This window comes from Mustela nigripes, chromosome 14, assembly GCF_022355385.1.
Source record: "Mustela nigripes isolate SB6536 chromosome 14, MUSNIG.SB6536, whole genome shotgun sequence".
NCBI classification, from domain to species: domain Eukaryota; kingdom Metazoa; phylum Chordata; class Mammalia; order Carnivora; family Mustelidae; genus Mustela; species Mustela nigripes.
In genome coordinates, this window is record NC_081570.1 from 108,603,357 (window position 1) to 108,617,870 (window position 14,514).

At 39.4% G+C, this 14,514-nt stretch overlaps 1 pseudogene; it reads left to right on the plus strand.

Annotated features, from left to right (window-relative positions):
• Nucleotides 1-12,749: 12,749 nt before the first annotated feature.
• Nucleotides 12,750-13,080, plus strand: LOC132000786 (ATP synthase-coupling factor 6, mitochondrial-like; annotated as a pseudogene).
• The last annotated feature ends 1,434 nt before the right edge of the window (nt 13,081-14,514 follow it).

Genomic DNA, 14,514 nt, shown 5'->3' on the forward strand with positions numbered 1-14,514 from the left:
GGACATTGGGGAGGGTATGTGCTTGGGTGAGTGCTGTGAAGTGTGTAAACCTGGTGATTCACAGACCTGTACCCCTGGGGATAAAAATATATGTTTATAAAAAATAAAAAATCAATAAAAAAAAGAAAGATACAGATAGATAAATTCATTTTTATATCCAAAGGAATATTGCCTACTTTAAACTTCTATGGTTGATTTTTTTGGAAACTGTAAAAAACACTTATTGAATTTCAGTGTATGAAAGTTTTTTTTTTGTATTTTGAACTGTTTCAACAGGTATATTGAGGTATAATTTAGACAAAACAAAGTGTATATAATTAAATCTAATGTATAATAAGTTTGAACATATATATGCATCACCCAGATAGTGGATATATCTGTCATTCCCAAAAGTTTTCTTATGCTTCTAACAATTCCCCCTTCACATTCCCATGTCAGGAAACCAGTGATTGACTTTCTATTGCAACAGAATTATTTGCAATTTCTAAAGTTTTATATTAATGAAATAATATGTTATGTACATTATTTTGATGATTTTTTCTCAGAATAATTATCTGGGAAAAAAATATTTTTTTACCCATTTTGTTATGCATGCCAAGAGATTACTCTGTAAAACTGAATAGTATTCCATGAGGTAGATATGCCACAATTTGTTTTGGTCATTTCCCTGTGGATGGATTTGAATGACAATTAAAAATAGAGTTTCTATCAATATATTTTTGTGAATATATCCTTTTTTTCCCTTAATTTGAGTGGAATGGTGATGCCCTATGGTATGTATAGGTTTAACATTTTGAAAAATTTCCTGACTATTGGGGTGCTTGGGTGACTAAGTCAGTTAAGCATCTGGCATCATGAGCATCTGGCTCAGATCATGATCTCATTTGTGGTGAGGCAGAGCCCCAAGTAGGGTTCAGTGCTCAGCAGGGAGTCTGCTTGAGATTCTGTCCCTTGTCCCTCTCCCTCTCCCTCCACTCACTTACACTCCCTCTCTCTCAAATAAATCAATCTTAAAAAACAAACAAACAAACAAACAAACAAACAAAGAATTTCCAAACTATTTTCCAGAGTAGTTGTAGAATTTCACATTCCCATAAGCAGTGTATGAGAAATCTAGCTCCTACACATCCTTGCCACTACTTGGAATAGAGATGCTTTTCATTTTTGCCATTTTCATTGGGAGATAGTGGTTTAAATTTGCAATTTTAAAATAACTAATGATGTAGATCTTGCCATGTTCTTACATGGCTTCCATATATATTATTTTCTGATCTGTCTTTACAAATCTTTTACCTATTTTATTTTATTTTATTTTATTTTTAAGAGGTTTTATTTATTTATTTGAAAGAGAGGGAGGGAGAGCAAGAGTGGGGCTGTGGGGTGGGGTGAGGGGGCCAGAAGAGAGGAGAAGCACATCCCCACTCAGTGCCCCACTCAGTGAGGAGACTGACAGAGGGGGGCGGGGGTTAGATCCCAGGACCCTGAAATCATGACCTGAGCCAAAGGCAGCTGCTTCAGCACCTGAGCCACCCAGACTCATGGATTTGAAATTGGATTGTCTTCTTATTGACCTTTTTCTTTAATGATTTATTATATTCATTTGACAGATACACAGCGAGAAGGGGGAACACAAGTTGGGGGGTGGGAGAGGGAAAAGCAGACTCCCTGAGGAGCCAGGAGCCCAACATGGGACTCAATCCTAGGACTCCAGAATCATGACCTGTGCTGAAATCAGTGGCTTAACCAAGTGAGCCACCCAGGTGCCCCTCTTCTTATTGACTTCTGAGGATTTTTTCATGTTCTCTTAGGAGACCTTCATCAGATATGTAATTTATAACTATTTTCTCCCTTTGTGTGACTTGACTTTGCATTCTTTCACCAATGTCTTCTGAAGAGCAAAAGATTTAAATTTTGATGAAGTGCAATTTATCAATTTGTTCTTTCATTAATCACAATTTTGAAATCATCTAAGAAATCAATGTCAGGGGCACCTTGGCTCATGATCCCAGAGTCCCAGGATCCAGTTCGGCTTTGGGCTCTTTGCTCAGTGGGGAGCCTGATTCTCCCTCTCCCTTTGCTGCTCTCCTACTTGTGCTCTCTCTTGATCTGTCACATAAATTAATAAAATCTTTCTTTTAAAAAAAGCAATCATGGTCCAACTTAAGGTTATAAAAGTTTTCTTAGGATCTATTTTTTGGGGCATCTAGGTGGTTCAGTTCTTTATGCATGTGCCTTGGATGGAGGTCATGATCTCAGGGTCTTGGTATTGAGACCCACTTCTCCTGCTCTGCCCTTGTCAAACTCTCTGCTCAGCAGAGTCTGCTTTTCCCTCTACTTCTGCCTGCTCCTCTGCTTGTGTTCTCCCCCTCTCTCAAATAAAAAAAATAAATTTAGAGAGAGTGATAGAGAGAGAGCAAGTGGGAGGGAGAGAGGGAGAGAAATTGAAGCCAGCTCTTCTCTAAGAGCACAGCCAACACTGGGCTTGATCCCACAACCCACATGATCATGACCTGAGTCAACATCATGGGTCACATGAGCCAACAACTGTATGACCCAGGTGCTCCTAAAGGTTTTTCTAATATATTGTCTTCCATAAATTTTCATATTTTAAGGTATATTTTTAGGCCCATACTCCATATTAGGCTAATTTCTGTATAATGTAAGTTATGAAACCAATTTTATGTATTTATTTAATTTCATATACCTATACTTGTGTCATATCCTACATGTATTTTGAAAGATTACACTTTCTCACTTGTTGAAAGATTATGCTTTTTAAAAAGGTTTATGTATTTATGTTGGGCAGACAGAGGAAGAGAGAGAGAGAATCCCAAACAGACCCCCAGCTGAGTATGGAGCCTGATGCAGGGCTAGATCCCAAGACCCTGAGATCATGACCTGAGCCAAAATCAAGAGTCAGATGCTTCACCAACTGAGCTATGTGCTCCAAATGATTTTACTTTTTACAATGTTTTGCTTCTCAGATTTGTAAAAAAAAAAATCTGTTCTCTATATAAGTATTAGTTTATTTTTGGATTCTATAATCCATTTCATCGATCTACTTATCTGTCCTTTGCCAATACCAATCTGTTTTGATTTCTCTAACTTCATAATAGTTCTTCAAATCAGGTACAGCTAACCCTAAAACTTGGTTCTTTGTTTCCCAAGTGTTTGGCCATACTAGTTCATTTATATATATTTTTATTTTTTAAATTTTTATAAACATATAATGTATTTTTATCCCCAGGGGTACAGGTCTGTGAATCGCGAGGTTTACACACTTCACAGCACTCACCTTAGCACATACCCTCCCCAATGTCCGTAACCCCACCCCTTTCTCCCAACCTCCCTCCCCCCAGCAACCTCAGTTTGTTTTGTGAGATTACAAGTCACTTATGGTTTGTCTCACTCCCAATCCCATCTTGTTTCATTGATTCTTCTCCTACCCCCTTAATCCCCCATGTTGCATCTCCACTTCCTTATATCAGGGAGATCATATGATAGTTGTCTTTCTCTGATTGACTTATTTCACTAAGCATGATACCATCTAGTTCCATCCACATCATCGCAAATGGCAAGATTTCATTTCTTTTGATGGCTGCATAGTATTCCATTGTGTATATATACCACATCTTCCTTATACATTCATCTGTTGATGGACATCTAGGTTCTTTCCATAGTTTAGCTATTGTGGATATTGCTGCTATAAACATTCAGGTGCACGTGCCCCTTCAGATCACTACGTTTGTATCTTTAGGGTAAATACCCAATAGTGCAATTGCTGGGTCATAGGGTACTTCTATTTTCAACATTTTGAAGAACCTCCATGATGTTTTCCAGAGTGATTGCACCAGCTTGCATTCTAACTAACAGTGTAGGAGCGTTCCCCTTTCTCAGCATCCTCGCCAGCATCTGTCATTTCCTGACTTGTTGATTTTAGCCATTCTGACTGGTGTGAGGTGATATCTCATTGTGGTTTTGACTTGTATTTCCCTGATGCCGAGTGATGGGGAGCACTTTTTCATGTGTCTGTTGGCCATCTGGATGTCTTCTTTGCAGAAATGTCAGTTCATGTCTTCTGCCCATTTCTTGATTGGATTATTTGTTCTTTGGGTGTTGAGTTTTCTAAGTTCTTTATAGATTTTGGACACTAGCCCTTTATCTGATATGTCATTTGCAAATATATTCTCCCATTCTGTCAGGTGTCTTTTCGTTTTGTTAACTGTTTCCTTTGCTGTGAATAAGCTTTTGATCTTGATGAAATCCCAATAGTTCATTTTCCCCTTGCTTCCCTTGCCTTTGGCAATGTTCCTAGGAAGATGTTGCTGTGGCTGAGGTCGAAGAGGTTGCTGCCTATGTTCTCCTCAAGGATTTTGATGGATTCCTTTCTCACATTGAGGTCCTTCATCCATTTTGAGTCTGTTTTTGTGTGTGGAGTAAGGAAATGGTCCAATTTCATTTTTCTGCATGTGGCTGTCCAATTACCCCAACACCATTTATTGAAGAGGCTATCTTTTTTCCATTGAACATTCTCTCCTGCTTTGTCAAAGATTAGTTGACCATAGAGTTGAGGGTCTATTTCTGGGCTCTCTATTCTGTTCCATTGATCTATGTGTCTGTTTTTGTGCCAGTACCATGCTGTCTTGATGATGACAGCTTTGTAATAGAGTTTGAAGTCCGGAATTGTGATGCCACCCACTTTGGCTTTCTTTTTCAATATTTATTTGGCTATTTGAGGTCTTTTCTGGATCCATATAAATTTTCGGATTCTTTGCTCTATTTCTTTTTAAAAAATGGATGGCATTTTGATAGGAATTGCATTAAATATGTAGGTTGCTTTAGGTAGCATAGACATTTTCACAATATTTGTTCTTCTAATCCAGGAGCATGGAACATTTATCCATTTCTTTGTGTCTTCCTCAATTTCTTTCATGAGTACTTTATACTTTTCTGAGTATAGATTATTTGCCTTTTTGGTTAGGTTTATTCCTAGGTATCTTATAGTTTTGGGTACAGTTGTAAATAGGATTGACTCCTTAATTTCTCTTTCTTCTGTCTTGTTGTTGGTTTAGAGAAATGCAACTGATTTCCGTGCATTGATTTTATATCCTGACACTTTACTGAATTCCTGTACAAGTTCTAGCACTTTTGGAGTGGAGTCTTTTGGGTATTCCACATATAGTATCATATCATCTTCAAAGAGGGATAGTTTGACTTCTTCTTTGCTGATTTGGATGCCTTTAATTTCCTTTTATTGTATGATTGCTGAGGCTAGGACTTCTAGTACTATGTTGAATAGCAGCGGTGATAATGGACATCCCTGTCGTGTTCCTGAACTTAGCGGAAAAGCTTTCAGTTTTTCTCCATTGAGAATGATATTTGTGGTGGGTTTTTCATAGATGGCATTGATAATATTGAAGTATGTGCCTTCTATCCCTACACTTTGACGAGTTTTGATCAGGAAGGAATGTTGTACTTTCTCAAATGCTTTTTCAGCATCTATTGGGAGTATCATATGGTTCTTGTTCTTTCTTTTATTAATGTGTTGTATCACATTGATTGATTTGCAGATGTTGAACCAACCTTGGAGCCCTGAAATAAATCCCACTTGGTCGTGGTGAATAATCCCTTTAATGTACTGTTGAATCCTACTGGCTAGTATTTTGGTGAGAATTTTTGCATCTGTGTTCATCAATGATATTGGTCTGTAGTTCTCTTTTTTTGATGGGATCCTTGTCTGGTTTTGGGATCAAGGTGATGCTGGCCTCATAAAATGAGTTTGGAAGTTTTCCTTCCATTTCTACCTTTTGGAATAGTTTCAGGAGAATAGGATTAAGTTCTTCTTTAAATGTATGGTAGAATTCCCCTGAGAAGCCATCTAGCCCTGGGCTTTTGTTTGTTTGGATATTTTTGATGACTGTTTCAATCTCTTTACTGGTTATGGGTCTGTTCATGTTTTCTATTTCTTCGTGGTTCAGTTGTGGTGGTTTATATGTCTATAGGAATGCATCCATTTCTTCCAGATTGTCAAATTTGTTGGCGTAGAGTTTCTCATAGTATGTTCTTATAGTTGTTTGTATTTCTTTGGTGTTAGTTGTGATCTCTCCTCTTTCATTCATGATTTTTATTTATTTGGGTCCTTTCTCTTTTCTTTTTGATAAGTATGGCCAGGGGTTTGTGAATCTTAATTATTCTTTCAAAGAACCAGCTCCTAGTTTCATTGATTTGCTCTATTGCTTTTTTTTTTCGTTTCTATTTCATTGATTTCTGCTCTGATCTTTATGATTTCTCTTCTCCTGCTGGGTTTAGGGTTTCTTTCTTGTTCTTTCTCCAACTCCTTTAGGTGTAGGGTTATGTTGTGGACTTGAGACCTTTCTTATTTCTTGAGAAAAGCTTGTACTGCTATATATTTTCCTCTCAGGACTGCCTTTGCTGTATCCCACAGATTATGAACAATTGCATTTTCATTATCATTGTTTCCATGAATTTTTTCAATTCTTCTTTAATTTCCTGGTTGACCCATTCATTCTTTAAAAGGATGCTGTTTAGTCTCCATGTATTTGGGTTCTTTCCAAATTTCCTCTTGTGATTGAGTTCTAGCTTCAGAGCATTGTGGTTTGAAAATATGCAGGTAATGATCCCAATCTTTTGATGCCAGTTGAGACATGATTTAGGACCCAGGATGTGATATATTCTGGAGAATGTTCCATGTGCACTAGAGAAGAATGTATATTCCTTTGCTTTGGGATGAACTGTTCTGAATATAACTGTGATGTCTATCTGGTCCAGTGTGTCATTTAAGGCCTTTATTTCATTGTTGATCTTTTGCTTGGATGATCTGTCCATTTCAGTGAGGGGAGTGTTAAAGTCTCCTACTATTGTTGCATTATTGTTAATGTGTTTCTTTGATTTTGTTATTAATTGGTTTTATAGCTGGCTGCTCCCACGTTAGGTGCATAGATATTTAAAATTGTTAGATCTTCTTATTGGACAGATCCTTTGAGTATGATATAGTGTCCTTCCTCATCTCTTATTATAGTCTTTGGCTTAAAATCTAATTGATATGATATAAGGATTGCCTCCCCAGCTTTCTTTTGATGTTCATTAGCATGGTAAATTGTTTTCCACCCCCTCACTTTAAATCTGGAGGTGTCTTCAGGTCTAAAATGAGTTTCTTGTAGGCAGCATAGTGACGGGTTTTGTTTTGTTTTGTTTTTTATCCATTCTGATACCCTGTGTCTTTTGATTGGGGCATTTAGCCCATTAACATTCAGGGTAACTATTGAGAGATATGAATTCAATGCCATTGTGTTTCCTGTAAGGTAACTGTTACTGTATATTGTCTCTGTTCCCTTCTGATCTACTACTTTTAGGCTCTCTCTGCTTAGAGGACCTCTTTCAATATTTCCTGTAGAGCTGGTTTGGTGTTTGCAAATTCTTTCTTGTTTTTGTTTGTCCTGGAAGCTTTTTATCTCTCCTTCTATTTTCAATGATAGCCTAGCTGGATATAGTATTCTTGGCGGTATGTTTTTTTTGTTTAGTGCTCTGAATATATCGTGCCAGCTCTTTCTGGCCTGCCAGATCTCTGTGGATAAGTCTGCTGCCAATCTAATATTTTTACCATTGTACATTACAGACTTCTTTTCCTGGGCTGCTTTCAGGATTTTCTCTTTGTCACTAAGACTTGTCAATTTTACTATTAGGTGATGGGGTGTGGACCTATTCTTGTTGATTTTGAGGGGGTTTCTCTGCACCTCTTGGATTTTGATGCTTGCTCCCTTTACCATATTAGGGAAATTCTCTCCAATAATTCTAATATACCTTATGCTCCCCTCTCTCTTTTTTCTTCTTCTGGAATCCCAATTATTCTAATGTTGGTTCATCTTATAGTGTCATTTATCTCTCGAATTCTGTTCTAGTGGTCCAGTAGCTGTTTGTCCCTCTTTTGCTCAGCTTCTTTATTCTCTGTCATTTGGTCTTCTATATTGCTAATTCTTTATTCTGCCTCATTTATCCTAGCAGTGAAAACCTCCATTTTTTATTGCACCTCATTAATAGCTTTTTTGATTTCAACTTTGTTAGATTTTAGTTCTTTTATTTCTCCAGAATGGGCTTTTATAGCTCCTGAGAGGGTTTCTCTAATATCTTCCATGCCTTTTTCGAGCCCAGCTAGAACCTTGAAAATCATCATTCTGAACTCTAGATCTGACATACTAGCAATGTCTGTATTGTTTAGGTCCCTAGCCTTTGGTACTGCCTCTTGTTCTTTTTTTTTTTTTTTTCTTTTTTTTGTGGTGAGTTTTTCCACCTTGTCATTTTGTCCAGATAAGAGTATATGAAGGAGCAAGTAAAATACTAAAAGGGTGGCAAAGACCCCAGGAAAATATGCTTTAACCAAATTAGAAGAGATCCCAAATTGTGGTGGGGGGGGATAAAAAGAGGTTCAGAAAAAAAAGAATCAATTATAAAAAGAAAACAAATAAAGAAAAAATATTTAAAAAGAATATATATATATATATTAGATAAACTAGTTAAAAAACGTTAAAAAAGAAAAGGGTAAAAGTTAAAAAAATTAGCAGAAGAAGAAAAAAGAAATTGAAAAAAACATTAAATTAAGTGCAAGACTAAAGTATCATGGGGAGAAAGCAATGAGTTCTGCGCTTTGCTTTCTCCTCCTCTGGAATTCTGCTGCTCTCCTTGGTATAGAACCTGCACTCCTTGGTAGGTGAACTTGGTCCTGGCTGGATTTCTTGTTGATCTTCTGGGGGAGGGGCCTGTTGTAGTGATTCTCAAGTGTCTTTGCCCCAGGCAGAATTGCACCTCCCTTACCAGAGGCTGTGCTGAATAATCAGCTTGGGTTTGCTTTCAGGAGCTTTTGTTCCCTGAATGTTTTCCGTATTCCGGAGGACGGGAATGCAAATGGCGGCCTCCTAGTCTCCAGCCTGGATGAGGAGAGAGCTTGGGGCCCCACTCCTCAGTGCACCCTCAGAGAATAGCTCCCAGTTACTCCCATCTCCCTGGCCTCTGGCCGTGCTCCAAGCTCACCAAGCCTGCGACCGGTTTAAGGTAACCCTGAGCTGAGAGCTCACTCCTCGGCTCTGTCTCTGTAGCCAGATTCTCTGTTCTAATACCTGGAAGCTCTGCGACACTCAGATAACCCCGATCCTTCTGTGACCCTGTGGGACCTGAGGCTACGCTGACCCCGCATGGGCTTCACCCTGGTTTAGTCTCTGAAGTGATGTCCCTCAGCAGAACATACTTTTAAAAGTCCTGATTTAGTGCTCTGTTGCTCCGCCACTTGTCAGGCGCTGGTCCCGACCCCCACAGTCTATCTTCCCGTCGTTTTGGTTTCACTTCTCTGCCAGTCCTACCTTTCAGAAAGTGGTTGATTTTCTGTTTCTAGAATTGCTGCTCTTATTCTCTTCAGTCTCCCATTGGATTTGTAGATGTTTGCAATCTTTATAAAAGCTATCTAGCTGATCTCCTGCTACATGATGTAGTCTCAGCTTGCTACTTCTCCGCCATCTTGACTCCTCCCCCTAGTTCATTTATATTTTTATATGAGATTTAAAATCAACCAGTCATTTTCCACCAATGATACATTCTGAGGTTTGGGGAGAGAATGAATTGAATATATAGATCAAATGAAAAAAATTGATGTTTGAACAGTATTGATTCTTGTCACCCCCAAAAAAGGAAGTTCTCTTCATTTTCTAAGTCTTCATTCATTTCTCTGTGAAATATTTTGTGATTTTCAGTCAGATCTGTCCCTCAGTATATCAGGCGTCACACTATTAAAAATGATACCACTTTTCACATTTCAATGAGGCATTACAATCACATAAATGACACCTGTAATTTATATATTGATGTTGAATCTTGATACAAAGAAACCATTTCAGATTCATGTTTGATCTGGCAGTGGGCATATCTTTGGAGACTCAGGTATTTGCCAGGTGAGAAGAATCTGATTCCATTCCCTTGCACTTTTCTCAGCAGCCCATGGATGAAGGAATAGTCCAACCCACATACAGTCCTGTGGCTGGGCAGATTGTACAGAGTCTTGTAGACCAATGTGTGCAAAATGTTTTGCATGCCCATTAATACACTTTCCTTGAGAGTAAGCATTCACTTGGCAAGGCTGCCAGTTTATCTTGTGTTTAGCTCTAACACCACTGTCACAAAATTTTAGAGGCCAATATTCTCTCTTATTATTTAATTTAGTCTTCAATAAACTTTTACCAGCATTATGTACTGCAAGAAGCTTTGGAATGGTATGCAATGATATGTCCATCAAAAACCATGAGTTTGTGCCCAAATCTGATTCATCTCATTTCTCATGTGATCTATTATGAAATGACACCACAGCATTAAAACAAGTAATAGTGGCAGGCTGAGGGCTGCCTATGATTGAGTTGTTTGACTGAGCTGTGTGACTCAGTTTCCTTAGGAGACAGTGGCTCCTACTCCAGATCTGAAGTAGGTGTCCACTACCATTCGTTCATAAGCATCAGGTCCTAATTCTGCAACAGAATCTGTAATCCTTTGTCACAGCTTCTTTCCCTCAAGGAAGAGTGAAAGTTCTTTGCTTTGAGTAATGATTGGTGTGTGTAGCACATTTAAGTTACCTCTTTAGCCATTGAACTTAACATCCTATCAGGTAAAGCTTGGTCACCTACATAACTCACAAGGTCACATTCCCTGTGGTTCAGGTGACATGTCTCAAGGAAATCAAAGCATCCATTCAGTGCTAGTTGTCTTTCCTAAAGTTATCCTTGATAGACTAAAACGTGGCTCACAAACAGCTTTAAATGTGTTTGATTTAGGTTTGTCTAAGCGTTTCCTTAAGTCCAACTACACAAATGACTTTCAGGCCAGATTTTGTTTCCCAATGCCCTGCATATTTTGACAGGACCTACGGGTCAATATAAACATAGATTTATTCCAATTTGATTATAACCAACCAATCATTGTGTACATGACATGTAATTCCATACATTCCTTCTTTTACCTGTTTACTTTTGATGTTGATATGATATGATGTTACTCACCCCTTCCACTGGCATTCTGAATTTCAATTCTGCTCTCTGTTTAAGAAGAACAACAAACTGCTCTACCTTGTTATTCATCAAAGTCATCATAGGATGTGTTTAAATCTATGCATTTGTGAGCATCAATATTTCTTAAAGATTTTATTTATTCTAGGGAGAAAGAGTAGTGGGAGCTGGGAGAATAGAGGGGGACAGAGAGGGAGAAAGAAGCTGAAGGAGATTCTGTGCTGTGCATGGGGCCCAACTCGGGTCTTGGTCCCACTACCACCAGATCATGACTGAGATGGGACCAAGAGTCAGATGCTTCACTGAGTGAGCCACCCAGGAACCCCTTGGTATTTCTAAGGCTAGGAAATTTATTTTGAGTTGAAGCCAATAGTGGATAATCTGTGAAAAGAATGACTGTAGACCATGGACTAAATATTTAGTATCCATAAATCCAAAATTGTGCTACACATGTTTTTCCAAGATTGTGTAATGTTACCATGAGCCCACCCACCTGCAACTTCAAGCCCCAAACCTTTCCTCTCCAAGACCCTAGGGGACAACATTGTCACAAACTCAACCCATCCCCTTCTTGGGCCACCAGCCATGTGATCTGTTTTATTGCATGACCCTATAAGCAGAAACACTCCCCAGTTATTATGTGCATTAAAGGCCTCCTGTTTCTGTCTGACCAATGGAAGTAAGAGGTTTGCTTTGTTAATTGGCATCTAGAGCCAAGATTAGGGTCAGGTTTGTTTCCCCAGAAGTTATTAGGTACTGTTAAATGCAGGACCTTTTCTCTCACTATATGACACTTGACTCCACTTATATACTATATTCTCTAAAATTTCACTTTATGGTTAGATCTTTACCCTTTTTATTCATGGCCAACCCAGAGAGCATTACTAAGAATATTATTAATATCATGTGGCTTCAGATGGAAGGGTCCCCTACTCTGGCCACTCCTGACCTTAGGATAGAATTATCTTCAGTAAGAATAGACATCTCCAACCTTTATCCAAACACCATTGATTCCTCTAAGCCCACACTTACTTAGAAGACATCCACCGTGAGGGCAGCTCCAAGGCCAAAGCTAGGGGACTGGGGCAGAGTCTCATGGTCACATCTTCCTCCTCTTGGAACTGGTGCTTCCCAGCAGTACAATCAAATCCTGATCTGACATATGGGGGTCCTTGGCACATGCACAGTTTCACAGTGGACTAACTCATTCTCCTAGTCCTCACTGGTCAGCTCAAGCTGCTCCTTGCAGAGTTGGATGTTGTATTCCTCATTTTCCCCTGAATTTTCTGAACTTGACTTGTCCCTATTCTTTCCTCTGTTGGCAATCACTTGCTGCACCATTGCCTTGTCCTTCTTTGGGTTATTCTTATCCCCCAAACCTGATGATTTTCTGTCTTACATCTGCTCCCTCTGTTTTCTGTTTTCAGTCTGAGGTCAGCTCAGCTCCTACAGGGGACACACAGAGAAGGGCCCAAGTCAGGTCTCAGCTGCAGTCCCCAGAGCTACATTACAAACACCTCAGGTCCTCGTGCACTCACCAAAACTGAGCAAGAAGGGAACTGGGAGAATGTGAATACCAATCTTATCTTACACTAGGAAACTGAGGCCCATAGAAATTAAGAGCCAGGGCAATAAGTAGAATCTGGCCTCAGTGGAAGCTGTGGCTGCTCCAGACTGAATTCAAGTAACAAAATGGCCATGACTCTTCCCACACTTTTCAGTTTCTCTGCTCTCATTCAGTCTGAAGTCTCAGTTTATTGAAGAGGCACATTGGTATTACAGCAGTGGCATTTAATGAGGACCTTGATCTTGTACAAAAACTCTTCATGGACAAGATTACAGAATACAGAATGAAGCTATGGGCATCTGGAGGACATGCCAACAGTGGCCCAGAGACCCAGCTAGACCTAGAGAGGGAGCTTTTGAAGCTTAAGCAAATGTATGGTCAAGCGGATATAAATATGTCCCATACTTTACATGTGAAGATCCTAAATTTGCAGTAATAGAAAAGCCCCAGACCTGAAAAGATAAAATGAAATTTCTTTGGTAATTTGACCCAGATTAGTTGTACAACTGGTTCAGAATAAACACACATTTCTCAACTGTCAAATGTTCTTCAATTCTGATTGCAAATAAATTATTTGGTGATGTTGATGTAAAAATAAATAAATAAATAAATAAATAAATAAATAAATAAATAACACAACAGTAAAAATGTGTTCCTCGGCTTTGGGTGATATTCCTATCCCTTGTAACATGAAGGACAGTATGGGGCATTTCCCATCTACAATAGGTTCTTTCTGACACACTTTTTCTGAGACCCTGGAGTGCGTGCATTCTGGCTACAAGGAATGGAAACCCTAACTTGTTTCTTGGAGGTGTGTTCCCAGTGATTTAGCTTTAGGGAATTACCATCAGCCTAAGGCTCTGCTAGGTTAGCAGGGAACCATTTTTCACACATGCGTGGTGTGGCAGATTTCCCAAAAAATAACATACAACTTCAAGGTAAATTGCTCACTGTACTTCCTCTTTTCTTCCTCCTGCTGTTTTCCTAACTATGGGAAATTGTATAAGACAAGAAAGTGAGTTAATGATAGACTTGGTTTGGGAATTAATAAGAGACTTTGGGGTGCCTGTGGGGTTCAGTCAGTTAATCATCTGCCCAGAGCTCAGGTCGTGATCCCAAGGTCCTGGGATCAAGCCCCACACTGGGACTAGGCTGGAGCCTGCTTCTTCCTCTCACTCTGCTGCTTTCCCTGCTTGTTCTATTTATCTGTGAAAAAAATAAATATTGAAAAAAAGATACATCCAGATCCTTCCAGCTGCCTTCATTTGTCCTGCAGCCCTCACTTCCTCCCCAAATCTCCAGCCACCTGGTTAACCTCCTGTCTTGGGTACTGCCCCCTGGTCTCCTTGTGCTACTTGGAGGTCTCCTCCCTTAAGTCCTCTGCCTCCTTGTGGAGTCCAGTGTAACTGCCAGGACCAGAGGCTGAAGGCTCAGGCCCTGATCACTGACTCCAGCTGTGAGGTCAGACACCAGGCTCTAACTCACCACCTGCTGGGACTCCAAGATGTGGCACATCACCAGGCAGTGTTTGCCTGTGGACCCCAGAACCCACTGATGTGAGACTTCCTTCTTTTTTGGGTGAAATTCATATACAAGAATTTCGCCAAATGCAAAAGTATCCTACAATGACAGAGTTGTTCAACTAGTACCCTAGTTTGTTTTAGAGGTTTCTTTTACCTCCCCAAAACTCCTCCAGCCCCCTTGGAGACAATCTCTGCTCCCTCTTCCAGCCTCAAGCAATGCTGATCTGCTTTCTGTCTCTATACATGGCTCCTTTCTAGACATTATACATGAATCGAATGAGACAGTATGTAGTTCTTGGTGATGGGCTTCCTTCACTTAGCATGATTTTCAGGGTCCTCCATGCTGTGGTTTCAGTCAGATTTTTCT